At 41.2% G+C, this 16,577-nt stretch overlaps 1 protein-coding gene across 1 annotated transcript in view; it reads left to right on the top strand.

The window, feature by feature from the left end:
• nlgn4xa (neuroligin 4 X-linked a) overlaps nt 1-16,577 on the top strand; it is a 116,981-nt gene that overhangs the window by 54,480 nt on the left and 45,924 nt on the right. The gene's annotated exons all lie outside the window — the stretch shown is intronic.

Raw genomic sequence — 16,577 nt, 5'->3', positions numbered from 1 at the left:
TTCACGATATTTATTTAGTAAGTAAAATACAACAACACCAGTTTTGAAAGGGATTCATGTTTATTCTCAATATTATTCTGATTGTTGTCTGATTAGGTTTTTGTTTTCCAGACGGAGGCCATGACTCAAAAACAAACCGCAAAACAAACAAACAACAAAACAAACAGCAAAACAAACAAACAACAAAACAAACAGCAAAACAAACAAACAACAAAACAAACAAACAGCAAAACAAACAAACAACAAAACAAACAGCAAAACAAACAAACAACAAAACAAACAGCAAAACAAACAAACAACAAAACAAACAGCAAAACAAACAAACAACAAAACAAATAACAGCAAAACAAACTAAATAGAAGCATTCATGAAATGAAGTGTCTGCTCGACAAGAAGATGAATGATGACATCAACGCTCTGTTGATGTGAATGAAAGTGTTGTGAACATGGACCTCAGAGATCTGAAGCAGCAGCAGCCTGCAGACAACCCGACTGATGGAAGGAAGTTCTTGAAAATGTTCAACAACTGGATGTTTTCAAAGCAGCATATTACCACAGACTGGATATAAAACTACAGACTGGATATAAAACTACAGACTGGATATAAAACTACAGACTGGATATAAAACTACAGACTGGATATAAAACTACAGACTGGATATAAAACTACAGACTGGATATAAAACTACAGACTGGATATAAAACTACAGACTGGATATAAAACTACAGACTGGATATAAAACTACAGACTGGATATAAAACTACAGACTGGATATAAAACTACAGACTGGATATAAAACTACAGACTGGATATTAAACTACAGACTGGATATAAAACTACAGACTGGATATAAAACTACAGACTGGATATAAAACTACAGACTGGATATTAAACTACAGACTGGATATAAAACTACAGACTGGATATAAAACTACAGACTGGATATAAAACTACAGACTGGATATAAAACTACAGACTGGATATAAAACTACAGACTGGATATAAAACTACAGACTGGATATAAAACTACAGACTGGATATAAAACTACAGACTGGATATAAAACTACAGACTGGATATAAAACTACAGACTGGATATAAAACTACAGACTGGATATAAAACTACAGACTGGATATAAAACTACAGACTGGATATAAAACTACAGACTGGATATAAAACTACAGACTGGATATAAAACTACAGACTGGATATAAAACTACAGACTGGATATAAAACTACAGACTGGATATAAAACTACAGACTGGATATAAAACTACAGACTGGATATAAAACTACAGACTGGATATAAAACTACAGACTGGATATAAAACTACAGACTGGATATAAAACTACAGACTGGATATAAACTACACAGACTGGATATAAAACTACAGACTGGATATAAAACTACAGACTGGATATAAAACTACAGACTGGATATAAAACTGGATATAAAACTACAGACTGGATATAAAACTACAGACTGGATATAAAACTACAGACTGGATATAAAACTACAGACTGGATATAAAACTACAGACTGGATATAAAACTACAGACTGGATATAAAACTACAGACTGGATATAAACTACAGACTGGATATAAAACTACAGACTGGATATAAAACTACAGACTGGATATTAAACTACAGACTGGATATAAAACTACAGACTGGATATAAACTACAGACTGGATATAAAACTACAGACTGGATATAAAACTACAGACTGGATATAAAACTACAGACTGGATATAAAACTACAGACTGGATATAAAACCACAGACTGGATATAAAACTACAGACTGGATATAAAACACAGACTGGATATAAAACTACAGACTGGATATAAAACAGACTGGATATAAAACTACAGACTGGATATAAAACTACAGACTGGATATAAACCACACAGACTGGATATAAAACTACAGACTGGATATAAAACAACAGACTGGATATAAAACTACAGACTGGATATAAAACCACAGACTGGATATAAAACTACAGACTGGATATAAAACAGACTGGATATAAAGACTAGACTGGATATAAAACTACAGACTGGATATAAAACTACAGACTGGATATAAAACTACAGACTGGATATAAAACTACAGACTGGATATAAAACAGACTGGATATAAAACTACAGACTGGATATAAAACTACAGACTGGATATAAAACCACAGACTGGATATAAAACTACAGACTGGATATAAAACTACAGACTGGATATAAAACTACAGACTGGATATAAACTACAGACTGGATATAAACTACAGACTGGATATTAAACTACAGACTGGATATAAAACTACAGACTGGATATAAAACTACAGACTGGATATAAAACTACAGACTGGATATAAAACTACAGACTGGATATAAAACTACAGACTGGATATAAAACTACAGACTGGATATTAAAAACAGACTGGATATAAAACTACAGACTGGATATAAACTACAGACTGGATATAAAACTACAGACTGGATATAAAACTACAGACTGGATATAAAACTACAGACTGGATATAAACTACAGACTGGATATAAAACTACAGACTGGATATAAAACTACAGACTGGATATAAAACTACAGACTGGATATAAAACTACAGACTGGATATAAAACTACAGACTGGATATAAACTACAGACTGGATATAAAACTACAGACTGGATATAAAACTACAGACTGGATATAAAACTACAGACTGGATATAAAACTACAGACTGGATATAAAACTACAGACTGGATATAAAACTACAGACTGGATATAAAACCACAGACTGGATATAAAACTACAGACTGGATATAAAACTACAGACTGGATATAAAACTACAGACTGGACATAAAACTACAGACTGGATATAAAACTACAGACTGGATATAAAACTACAGACTGGATATAAAACTACAGACTGGATATAAAACTACAGACTGGATATAAAACTACAGACTGGATATAAAACTACAGACTGGATATAAAACTACAGACTGGATATAAAACTACAGACTGGATATAAAACTACAGACTGGATATAAAACTACAGACTGGATATAAAACTACAGACTGGATATAAAACTACAGACTGGAGACTGGATATAAAACTACAGACTGGATATAAAACTACAGACTGGATATAAAACTACAGACTGGATATAAAACTACAGACTGGATATAAAACTACAGACTGGATATAAAACTACAGACTGGATATAAAACTACAGACTGGATATAAAACCACAGACTGGATATAAAACTACAGACTGGATATAAAACTACAGACTGGATATAAAACTACAGACTGGATATAAAACTACAGACTGGATATAAAACTACAGACTGGATATAAAACTACAGACTGGATATAAAACTACAGACTGGATATAAAACTACAGACTGGATATAAAACTACAGACTGGATATAAAACTACAGACTGGATATAAAACTACAGACTGGATATAAAACTACAGACTGGATATAAAACTACAGACTGGATATAAAACTACAGACTGGATATAAAACTACAGACTGGATATAAAACTACAGACTGGATATAAAACTACAGACTGGATATAAAACTACAGACTGGATATAAAACTACAGACTGGATATAAAACTACAGACTGGATATAAAACTACAGACTGGATATAAAACTACAGACTGGATATAAAACTACAGACTGGATATAAAACTACAGACTGGATATAAAACTACAGACTGGATATAAAACTACAGACTGGATATAAAACTACAGACTGGATATAAAACTACAGACTGGATATAAAACTACAGACTGGATATAAAACTACAGACTGGATATAAAACTACAGACTGGATATAAAACTACAGACTGGATATAAAACTACAGACTGGATATAAAACTACAGACTGGATATAAAACTACAGACTGGATATAAAACTACAGACTGGATATAAAACTACAGACTGGATATAAAACTACAGACTGGATATAAAACTACAGACTGGATATAAAACTACAGACTGGATATAAAACTACAGACTGGATATAAAACTACAGACTGGATATAAAACTACAGACTGGATATAAAACTACAGACTGGATATAAAACTACAGACTGGATATAAAACTACAGACTGGATATAAAACTACAGACTGGATATAAAACTACAGACTGGATATAAAACTACAGACTGGATATAAAACTACAGACTGGATATAAAACTACAGACTGGATATAAAACTACAGACTGGATATAAAACTACAGACTGGATATAAAACTACAGACTGGATATAAAACTACAGACTGGATATAAAACTACAGACTGGATACAAAACTACAGACTGGATATAAAACTACAGACTGGATATAAAACTACAGACTGGATATAAAACCACAGACTGGATATAAAACTACAGACTGGATATAAAACTACAGACTGGATATAAAACTACAGACTGGATATAAAACTACAGACTGGATATAAAACTACAGACTGGATATAAAACTACAGACTGGATATAAAACTACAGACTGGATATAAAACTACAGACTGGATATAAAACTACAGACTGGATATAAAACTACAGACTGGATATAAAACTACAGACTGGATATAAAACTACAGACTGGATATAAAACTACAGACTGGATATAAAACTACAGACTGGATATAAAACTACAGACTGGATATAAAACTACAGACTGGATATAAAACTACAGACTGGATATAAAACTACAGACTGGATATAAAACTACAGACTGGATATAAAACTACAGACTGGATATAAAACTACAGACTGGATATAAAACTACAGACTGGATATAAAACTACAGACTGGATATAAAACTACAGACTGGATATAAAACTACAGACTGGATATAAAACTACAGACTGGATATAAAACTACAGACTGGATATAAAACTACAGACTGGATATAAAACTACAGACTGGATATAAAACCACAGACTGGATATAAAACTACAGACTGGATATAAAACACAGACTGGATATAAAACTACAGACTGGATATAAAACCACAGACTGGATATAAAACTACAGACTGGATATAAAACTACAGACTGGATATAAAACTACAGACTGGATATAAAACTACAGACTGGATATAAAACTACAGACTGGATATAAAACTACAGACTGGATATAAAACTACAGACTGGATATAAAACTACAGACTGGATATAAAACTACAGACTGGATATAAAACCACAGACTGGATATAAAACTACAGACTGGATATAAAACTACAGACTGGATATAAAACTACAGACTGGATATAAAACTACAGACTGGATATAAAACTACAGACTGGATATAAAACTACAGACTGGATATAAAACTACAGACTGGATATAAAACTACAGACTGGATATAAAACTACAGACTGGATATAAAACTACAGACTGGATATAAAACCACAGACTGGATATAAAACTACAGACTGGATATAAAACTACAGACTGGATATAAAACTACAGACTGGATATAAAACTACAGACTGGATATAAAACTACAGACTGGATATAAAACTACAGACTGGATATAAAACTACAGACTGGATATAAAACCACCACAGACTGGATATAAAACTACAGACTGGATATAAAACTACAGACTGGATATAAAACTACAGACTGGATATAAAACTACAGACTGGATATAAAACCACAGACTGGATATAAAACTACAGACTGGATATAAAACTACAGACTGGATATAAAACTACAGACTGGATATAAAACCACAGACTGGATATAAAACTACAGACTGGATATAAAACCACAGACTGGATATAAAACTACAGACTGGATATAAAACTACAGACTGGATATAAAACTACAGACTGGATATTAAACTACAGACTGGATATAAAACTACAGACTGGATATAAAACTACAGACTGGATATAAAACTACAGACTGGATATTAAACTACAGACTGGATATAAAACTACAGACTGGATATTAAACCACAGACTGGATATAAAACTACAGACTGGATATAAAACCACCACAGATTGGATATAAAACTACAGACTGGATATAAAACTACAGACTGGATATAAAACTACAGACTGGATATAAAACTGCCACGCTCCTCCCCCAGCTCGTCCAAATATGGTCACTTCCTGCTCCAAACCGCTCCGAACTAGCAAAGATGGTGACGGACAGAATCTGAACTGGAGGATTCATAACGTTCACAAACCAACGATGACATCACTGATGGATGATGACATCACTGATGGTTGATGCTTGTTTTCACAGATATTCACAGCAGCAGTTTGTTTTCAGACTCTATTTGAAACCTCAGCTCTTATTTTTGATGTTTACCAGCTCAAAGTCTTCTGAAGTCTTCTGGAGAGGAAGCTGCTGTCCTCCAGTGTTTTTCTCTGTTCAACAACTTATATTCTAATATTTTATTACAAATCTTTTAGTCACACATCTATTGTCATCCGCCCTTCATTATCCACGTTATTCTCTCCTTTCTGGTCGTCCTTTATTCTTATCTGCATGTTCTCTGCTCGTGTGTGAGCAGCCTGTCCAGCAGCCGGAGGCCAGATCTTCAGCCTCCCAGCAGCCTCCTCTTCCTCCTTTATGACTCCTCCGTCTCTGCAAGGACGGCCGTGTCTTAGAGGAGTCGTTACCGCTGCGCCTCGTCTCCGTCCTGGTCGTGGAGCGACGACGGACGTGAGAAGCCTGATGCGGCGGTTTCCTGACGACGGTCAACCGCTGATAGCCACATCGAGTTGTGAGTCAGAGGCTGAGGTGATGTCTTCTGACGGGACGCAGAGAGGCGGAGGGCTTCAGTCGTAGTTCAAATCCTGCTGCAAGGGGAAGAAAGGGGAAAATATACCCTGAGAAAAGCTTTTGGTCTCGGCCAGCACACACGACGAGAGCAAGGACATCGGGCGAGAGGAGTCATCTGTCGCTTTGGCAAAACACTCATTCCCATGACAAATGGAGCTCTCCTGGAGCTCTCCTGGAGCTCTCCGGGAGCTCTCCGGGAGCTCTCCGGGAGCTCTCCGGGAGCTCTCCGGGAGCTCTCCGGGAGCTCTCCGGGAGCTCTCCGGGAGCTCTCCGGGAGCTCTCCTGGAGCTCTCCGGGAGCCACTGTATCTCCGATCATTCACGTTTCTGTTTCACACTGATTCTGGTCCGAGGAAATGATCAACAATTTACGAAATGTTCGGATTCGCTGGGTTTCCATCAGTGTGAGAAGACGATGGTTTCATGTGTCCAGGATGGAAGAAGAGGAAACCAGTCGGCCCGGTTCTGTCCGAAGTAAAAACACCCCGACAGGGCAGGATGAGAGCTTTACATCATTTTTAGATGCTTTTCTTGTCTTCGTGCGTCTTTTTCTTAACCTGTCTCCATAGAGACTCGTTTGCGTCCTCCTGGACGTGGACCTCGGCTTCATTTCAACCACTCAAGATGTTTCTCCTCGTGCACTGTGTATTTTTGAGATTGTTTTTAATGGTTGTGACTTTTTATTTAATCATCAGCGTGACGAGGTTTTCAGGGTTCGTTGTGGGCTGAGAACAGAACTTGAATTTAATTTAATTTAATTTAATTTGCCTTTAATCACTTAGTTATTCATTTCAAACTGAAGAATCACCTGTGCAGAAAAAAACATGTTTTCTCCCAGTTAGACCAACTGAAAAGACAAACTGGGTCATTTACTCTTCACTACGTTTTTAATGTTCTGATTTCGGTTTCAGTTCATTAAAGTGGAGACAACTCGCTGCCAAATGTTTATATCATTTGGGGAGTTTTTATAATAACTCTCCAAAAAGATCATCATACATGACTGTAGAAAGATAGAAAGATTACATTTTAGTTGTTTTAAAGCGTCGTAACCATTCAGTGAGTTGCTATCACAGAGAGGTCGTCAGATTCGGTGCCATCGGGTCTGAGAACACACACACACACACACACACACACACACACACACACACACACACACACACACACACACACACACACACACACACACACACACACACACACACACACACACACACACACACACACACATCTCTACCTCAACTCAAAGAAACCAATCTTCCCTAAATGTCTGCTATTCGTCGGCCCCTCTGTGAATCCCCTGACCCACAATGCTTTGCAGGAGAGGACGCCTCCTTCTTTCTCTTTACTTCACGCATTGGAAAGTTTATTATATAACCTCCATGTTTTTGACCAAACCTGCTTTTTAAAGGTCAGCGTTGTCGCAGCTCTTTGTTCCGCCTTCATTGTGATTCCAAACAGAAGCAGAAGTGTGATATTCCTGTTGAAGACGTGTTTTCTCTCTGCGGCCGGAAATCAGCAGAAAGTCTGAGGACTCGTCAGCTCGCTGAACATGCAGAGAGACAGACGCACTGGAGGGATTCTGCACACGGACTCCGCCTCTCCTCCCCTGCCTCTCCTTCTCGGCCTCTCCTCCCCGGCCTCTCCTTCTCGGCCTCTCCTCCCCGGCCTCTCCTCCCCTGCCTCTCCTTCTCGGCCTCTCCTCCCCGGCCTCTCCTCCCTTGCCTCTCCTCCCCTGCCTCTCCTCCCCGGCCTCTCCTCTCCTCCCCGGCCTCTCCTCCCCGGCCTCTCCTCCCCTGCCTCTCCTTCTCGGCCTCTCCTCCCCGGCCTCTCCTCCCTTGCCTCTCCTCCCCTGCCTCTCCTCCCCGGCCTCTCCTCCCCTGCCTCTCCTCCTCGGCCTCTCCTCCCCTGCCTCTCCTCCCCTGCCTCTCCTCCCCTGCCTCTCCTCCTCTGCCTCTCCTCCTCGGCCTCTCCTCCCCTGCCTCTCCTCCTCGGCCTCTCCTACTCAGCCTCTCCTCCCCTGCCTCTCCTCCTCGGCCTCTCCTCCCCTGCCTCTCCTCCCCGGCCTCTCCTCCTCAGCCTCTCCTCCCCTGCCTCTCCTCCCCGGCCTCTCCTCCTCGGCCTCTCCTCCCCTGCCTCTCCTCCCCTGCCTCTCCTCCCCTGCCTCTCCTCCTCGGCCTGTCCTCCCCGGCCTCTCCTCCTCGGCCTCTCCTCCTCTGCCTCTCCTCCCCGGCCTCTCCTCCCCTGCCTCTCCTCCTCTGCCTCTCCTCCTCGGCCTCTCCTCCCCTGCCTCTCCTCCTCGGCCTCTCCTCCCCGGCCTCTCCTCCCCTGCCTCTCCTCCCCGGCCTCTCCTACTCGGCCTCTCCTCCCTCCTCTCCTCCTCGGCCTCTCCTCCCCTGCCTCTCCTCCCCTGCCTCTCCTCCCCTGCCTCTCCTCCCCTGCCTCTCCTCCTCGGCCTCTCCTCCCCGGCCTCTCCTCTCCTCCCCTGCCTCTCCTCCCCGGCCTCTCCTACTCAGCCTCTCCTCCCCTGCCTCTCCTCCTCGGCCTCTCCTCCCCTGCCTCTCCTCCCCAGCCTCTCCTCCTCTGCCTCTCCTCCCCTGCCTCTCCTCCCCTCTCCTCCTCGGCCTCTCCTCCCCGGCCTCTCCTCCCCTGCCTCTCCTCCCCGGCCTCTCCTACTCAGCCTCTCCTCCCCTGCCTCTCCTCCTCGGCCTCTCCTCCCCTGCCTCTCCTCCTCGGCCTGTCCTCCCCGGCCTCTCCTCCTCGGCCTCTCCTCCTCGGCCTCTCCTCCTCGGCTTACTTTGCTCAGAGTAAATGCTGCGATGAGCAAAGGATATTCCAGATAATTAACGCGGCTCATGAATTTTGAGTAATGACAGTGTTGAGATGGAGCTGCTCATTCTGCAGAACAGCAGGTCTGGACCGCAATGAAAGGAAGCAGCAAACAGCTCGTCCAAATGGACCCGACGAAACAGGACAAAATCCCCCCCGTCCAAATCAGAGGCGGCTAAGTGGAGCAGAATGACAGCAAAGATGGTCGCATTAGCTTTTAATCTCTGACAGCCGTGTGTCAGCGGCTTGATTTGTTATTCTACTGTCTTCATTGGTGGACATCAGCGCGGCCCATCTCCCCCGCTGCACATGAATCACTTCCTGCCTCACATTACACTTCAATATGGGCTTCAGATGGACATGTCCATGCAGACATCCATGAGCCACCTCTCTTATATGTGCTGTAGGAAGTCCCTGCTCTGACTGTATGAACCAGGCTCCGCCTTCACCTGCTCAATACTTACAACACATGTGTCCACGTCAAATACACGGAGAATAACAGCAAGAATAACAATGACTTTCATTATTTTATACTTTATTTTATAGTTCTCAAAATACTCACACAGCTTTTTAAAAATGCAAAAATCTAGACATCCTTTCAATTAACTTACAGCTTCGTTAAAAACATTAGTGAGTTTAAAAAAAAATGTAAACAACTTTTGAAACACTAAAACCATTTTTTAAAAGTATCACGAGGATTTTAACGGATGTTTTGGTTCTGCAGCACAACGCTCTTTTCTCAGTGTGTGTGTGTGTGTGTGTGTGTGTGTGTGTGTGTGTGTGTGTGTGTGTGTGTGTGTGTATCCTAAACTAAATCCTACATTGGTCCATTAATATTAGATCCAAAGGCTCCTGTTTCATATTCAAATTTAAAACCCAGTTTGTGGCTGTATAGCGTACTAGAGGGCTTTTAATTTGAAATCACTGCTTTTATTTTGAAATTGATTCAAACAGTTGCAGCATTTGGACAACCGATGGTGTAACTGTTGTCAGCCACGCTATTTCAGTTGTGCTAAAAACTTCCCGTTGGCAAACCAGAAGGAAGCTTTTATTGTGAAGTAGTTACAGGAAATGCTACATATCTGCATGCTTATTTTAAAACCAGCAGATTTTTTTGGACTTGTCTGTTTGACGGACTGACGGCCAGTATATTTACAACGCATGAAGCATGCATGTTTAAGAATCTGTAACTTTCCGGTTGGAACGTCGTTTGTTGTCATGGCAACAACTGTGTGTTCTATCACAATCAGATTTATTGGAAAAATTCCTTCAAAGTCTTCACTGCATATATATATATATATATATATATATATATATATATATTATATGAGTCTGGACAGACGTGGATGTGAACTGCAATACAACCACAGCCAGGATCCAGACCTCACATTCACACTTTATTTTGAAAGGCCATTTATCTGCACAGTTTAAAATGTCAGCAAAGTGAGGCCCTGGAATCTGAATAACTCCTGAAGTAAAAGCCACAGTATGAAACAGGAAACCGCGCTGGAGAACAGGTTGTCTGCGTATACCTTCATTCAGATGCTTCGAACATCAAAGACGGCCCTTCTGTACGCTCGCAGGGAGGCGAACGCTGCCGTCGCTGGATATTACTGCACTTCTCTTATCTGCAGGCTATCATGTCCTGCAGTGGGATTAGTGGGAGCGGTATGGAAATGAGAGCATGACGGGAAGATGAGGATGGGCATTCCTTCTCTCAGCCTCTGCTCAGGGATTATTTGATCAGCAACTGAACCGTGTGGATTTAAAGAAGAAATGGTGACCAAAAACACTTGAAACAGAGCTCATGTTTCTACCTGAAGATGACGTCAAATAGAAGAGAATTTATAAGAGTTCGTAGCTTCCACGTCGGAAAAACGAGGCCTGAAGCTGCAATACCACCGAGTGCCACTAGAGGTTGATGGGACGTAGTATCGTCAGGTATCCAATCAGATCGGTCAGATCCACCGCTGGCTCCTCCCCCAGCTCCTCCAAATATGGTCACTTCCTGCTCCAAACCGCTCCCAACTAACAAGATGGTGACGGACAGAATCTGAACTGGAGGATTCATAACGTTCACAAACCAACGATGACATCACTGATGGTTGATGACATCGCTGATGGTTGATGACATCACTGATGGTCGATGACATCACTGATGGATGATCGTCGGCTTGCACGTTGTAGGATGAAACCGATCAATACTTTCTGAATGAGTATTCAGTCCCATCAGGCCGTCTGGACTCTGGAGGGCTGCAGTCATTTGGAGGTCAAAGGTCAACTGGAAAGGTGACAGAATCGATTCAGGTTAATAAGCAAATGCATCATCATCATCTTCACCATCATCCGTCTTCATCGAAGAGCTCGAGGGGCTCGTTGTAACTGCTCCTTTAGTCCCATAGTTAATTGGGGGCATGTTGTTTGATTGACAGGTCTGCCAGCCTGTTGCGGTCAGCTGTGGGAGGTGTCTCCTCACTTCACCCAGAGATCTCTTTACAATCATACAAATCTATTCATGTAAAGCTGTAAATCAATAAGGATGAAGAAATATGGTGACTGATGAAAGATTCAGATTACAAACAAAGTTAGTTTAACTCACTTTACTGATGCTCTAAAAAAAACCCTTTCTAATAATTTCATCTGCAGAACAATAAGAACTTTCTGAGGCAAACTTTATGTTTTAATAAAATTACAGTGACCCCGAAGTTTTGACATGTAATGCTCACCCAGGATTTATCCAAGTATTATGTATGTATTTATACTGCAGTCATAAACTTTTATTTAGCGTTCTGATACTAACTATACTTTTACTATAAAGTCCCTCCAGGAAATTAACACAGTTATTAACGCTAGTTCAAGCAATCTCTGCAGTATTTGTGAGAGCTGTAAATTAAAACGTTGTCGTCAACAGAAGCTGAGCTGAAAGTCTTACGATATAAAGTAAACTTTATGACCCAAAAGTCGCTTTATGAACAAAAATAACTCCTCATTTATGATCATGAAGACTCTGCTGCCTTCTCTCACCATCATGACGGGGTTTGTGGGAAATGTTTTTTTTCTCATTAAAATGAGGACTACTGTTGTTTAGTTCATACAGTATTTGTTTTGAAGGCAGATACATTCTTTGTTTCTATATTAGAGTCTGAAGCTCTTATTTTGAAGGCAGATACATTCTTTGTTTCTATATTACAGTCAAAAGCTCTTATTTTGAAGGCAGATGTATTCTTTGTTTCTATATTACAGTCTGAAGGTCTTATTTTGAAGGCAGATACATTTTTTGTTTCTATATTACAGTCTGAAGCTCTTATTTTGAAGGCAGATGTGTTCTTTGTTTCTATATTACAGTCTAAAGCTCTTATTTTGAAGGCAGATGTGTTCTTTGTTTCTAGTCTAAAGCTCTTATTTTGAAGGCAGATGTATTCTTTGTTTCTATATTATCACAGACGGTCTGTTCTGGAAAGATTCATCACTTTTAGACTATTTTTTATCCCTTTGAGCTTCGTGATGTTTCTCTGAGTTCAACACAGACAGAAAAACACGTTACAGGGAGAATATTTCAGGATTATTAACACAGGAAGTCACCACAGATTATTCTTTATCATGTACTTACAAAACATAGCATTATATTTCCTTGACTTGCAAGTTTTTGTTCCCAAAATTTTACTGCAAAATCTCCACAAATATCATTTTTAATTTGTGAGAAAATCTATTGCGAAATCAAACATTTTTTATCACAGTAACCCCAAAAAATCTCCAACATCCAATGTCTGATATCAAAATTGGTCTTTGGTGACAAACTTTAGGATTTAGGAGAAATCGACAGCGTCATGACTTGAAATGATTGTAAATGATACGTAACCGATCCGTAGTGTCTGGAACTGTAAAGAGAAGTCAGCAGCAGTAACGTGTCCCAGCAGAGCTTCACGTCTTCATTTTACAGCTGGATCCTCTGTTGAAGGCCAAAACAGCCGCCGAGACGTCGCTGAAGGCTGCAGTAACAGAGCCAGTGACCCAGGTGCACCCCCACAGGTACCAAAACATCAGACCAGCCTCCGGCTCCATCCGTCTGGAAGCCCACACCACTGGCGTGCATCGGGCCGCCGCCGCTGCCGCCGAGGAGGAGGAGGAGGAGGAGGAGGAGGGGGCTCATTTGCATGATATCTGTGGGGCAGAGCGCTCCCCAGATGCAGAGCTGATTAAAGAGTGATGTCGCTCAACAACTGGAGGGCACAGAGAGAGAGGAGGAGTGAGATGGTGGACCACCGGGCGGGCCGGCGCCGCTTTGATGTTCTGAAGACACCAGCGTGGAGGCTGCTGCTGCTGCTGCTGCTCTCCCTAATTAACCCGTCTGAATCCTCATGAGCGTCAGGAACACCAGCTCCTTCACTCACATTAACGGAGCCTCCGGTCTCTAATAGTCACGCTCTTTTCTGGAGGCACCGCAACCTTTGAGCATCATCATGCAAGGTGATCTGTTGTACACGCAGGAGATCAGAACAAAGAGGAAGCTTCGACTGTCTCACCAGAAAACCTCTTTAACTGCAGCACAAACGCTGAGTGGCGGTTTTAGATCTCTTTAATCACAACTTCAGTCGTTACAAGTTTAAATGTGCTTCCATGAGCTCCAGATGACTGCCTGCAGCAGAATGAAGCTTTTGTCCTGATGAAGGAAACGCATCATGGTTATCAGACACAGTAACACTGAATACTTCTTTACAGCAAAACTCCACAATCCATCTTTAAGTTCATTTGGAGAGACGTCATCGTTGGTTTGTGAACATTATGAATCCTCCAGTTCAGATTCTGTCTGTCACCATCTTGTTAGTTCGGAGCGGTTTGGAGCAGGAAGTGACCATATTTGGACGAGCTGGGGGAGGAGCCAGTGGTGGATCTGACCGATCTGATTGGAAACCTGACGATACTACGTCCCGCCCACCGATAGCTGTAACCTGACTGCACCGCAGGCCTGTCAATCAAACAGACACGCCCCCAAAAACAGGTCTTCTTGAATCTTCTTTTCTAATGAATGAGGGATTATTTTCAGATGGACCTCCAGAAAACTAATAAGAAGGAGTGACTTTAGCTAACAACACCGAGATAACTGATGGACACATTTTATTCACTTTGGATTTGATGAGAGAAGTTGAATGGGAGTCTATGGAGCCGGAGGCTTTTTGGAGCCGACCTCTAGTGGCACTCGCTGGTATTGCAGCTGAAGACACTTCTGGATCGGAACTATTTTACAGATCCAGAAATAATGACTTCAGGCACCAACACAAACCAGATACAACCAGCCACAATCCAGCAAAACTTGGAGGAAAGTAATGCAAATGTATAATATTATAAATATATTATGGTGCCTGACCTGCAGGTAAACTCAAGTTATTTCTGCCTTTAAGTCCCATAAACATCATTAAATCCTTTTCTGATTCTAATCTTGTTTAGAAAAAAACACACTGAGTCAGTGTTCATTAACTCCTAGTGTATTTTCTGTGTGCCAGCTGTGCATTAAGTACCGTATGAGGAGATGTAGGGTTGAGGAGAGCAGCGTCTGCCACCCACTCCGTCTGAGCACCAAGAAACACAAGTGAACATAATCCAGTGAAAGCATGAACACAGTCTGCTCGGTATCCAGCAGCTCTGAGTCCGTTTCCTACCGAGGCAGATCCAGTCTACTTTATCTGTTCACGCCACGCGGGATCCTTAATTATGTGCTGATACGACTGTTTGCACATCAGCTGTGGCTGTGTGTTGAAATTTGAATAATTAATGACATTGCTTTTGTTGTGCTTGACTGCTGGATTTCATAAATGTAGAACTTCATCCATACAAACAAAATGTTGCTGCTGAGTGCAATACAGCGAGCAGGTACGTCACACAGGGTGTGAAACCAGTGGGGTTGTGTAGAAACATCCAGGTTGTGTAGAAACATCCAGGTTGTGTAGAAACATCCAGCTTGTGTAGAAACATCCAGGTTGTGTAGAAACATCACATATTTTAGCACGTGAAACACGGATTTAGCACATGTGAAACATACTTAGCACATGTGAAACACATACTTAGCACATGTGAAACACGTATTTAGCACATGTGAAACACGGATGTAGCACATGTGAAACACGGATTTAGCACATGCGAAACACGGATTTAGCACATGTGAAACACGGATTTAGCACATGCGAAACACAGATTTAGCACATGTGAAACACGGATTTAGCACGTGAAACATGTACTTAGCACATGTGAAACACGGATTTAGCACGTGAAACACGGATTTAGCACATGTGAAACATGTACTTAGCACATGTGAAACACAGATTTAGCACATGTGAAACATGTACTTAGCACATGTGAAACATACTTAGCACATGTAAAACACGGATTTAGCACGTGAAACACGGATTTAGCACATGTGAAACACATACTTTATGTTGCTAGGAGCAACATAATGATCTGTCTGTATTTGATCTATCAGCTCAGAAAATTGATGTTTAATTTGCAAACGTTGAAAAACACATTCCACCTTCGTTCATATCGTTGTTGTATCTACATGTTTTATTGTCATTTCATAACATACATGTGAACATGAGTATTGGTGATCTGGCGATTATCTCATATCCACACACATAAGACATCTTAATACCAGGTGGAGATGTGAGTCACATGGTTTCTGGCTCTCATCCTGCAAAAGGCAAGACACGTTAAATCATTCACAGAATTTAATAAGTAAAAGTTATGATTGTGCAACTTCTCTCTAAGAGGAAGTTAGCTGCACATTTTAGGTGTGTTAAAAATAGCCTGTAACTTGACATCCCATAATACCTGAATTGCTGTGGTATGACTGTGATCCGGCGCCTCATGAGATGAGTGATGTTGTGTTGCGTGTTGCACCCAGAGGAGATCACCTGTCACGCCGCTGCACTT

Source organism: Brachyistius frenatus, unplaced genomic scaffold (genome assembly GCF_029030835.1).
Source record: "Brachyistius frenatus isolate BFR_SWC_R1_liver_20210118 unplaced genomic scaffold, ASM2903083v1 Contig_170, whole genome shotgun sequence".
Classification (NCBI taxonomy): Eukaryota; Metazoa; Chordata; class Actinopteri; family Embiotocidae; genus Brachyistius; species Brachyistius frenatus.
The sequence above is the reverse complement of the archived record's forward strand: the minus strand, read 5'-3'. Positions and strand labels throughout refer to the sequence as shown.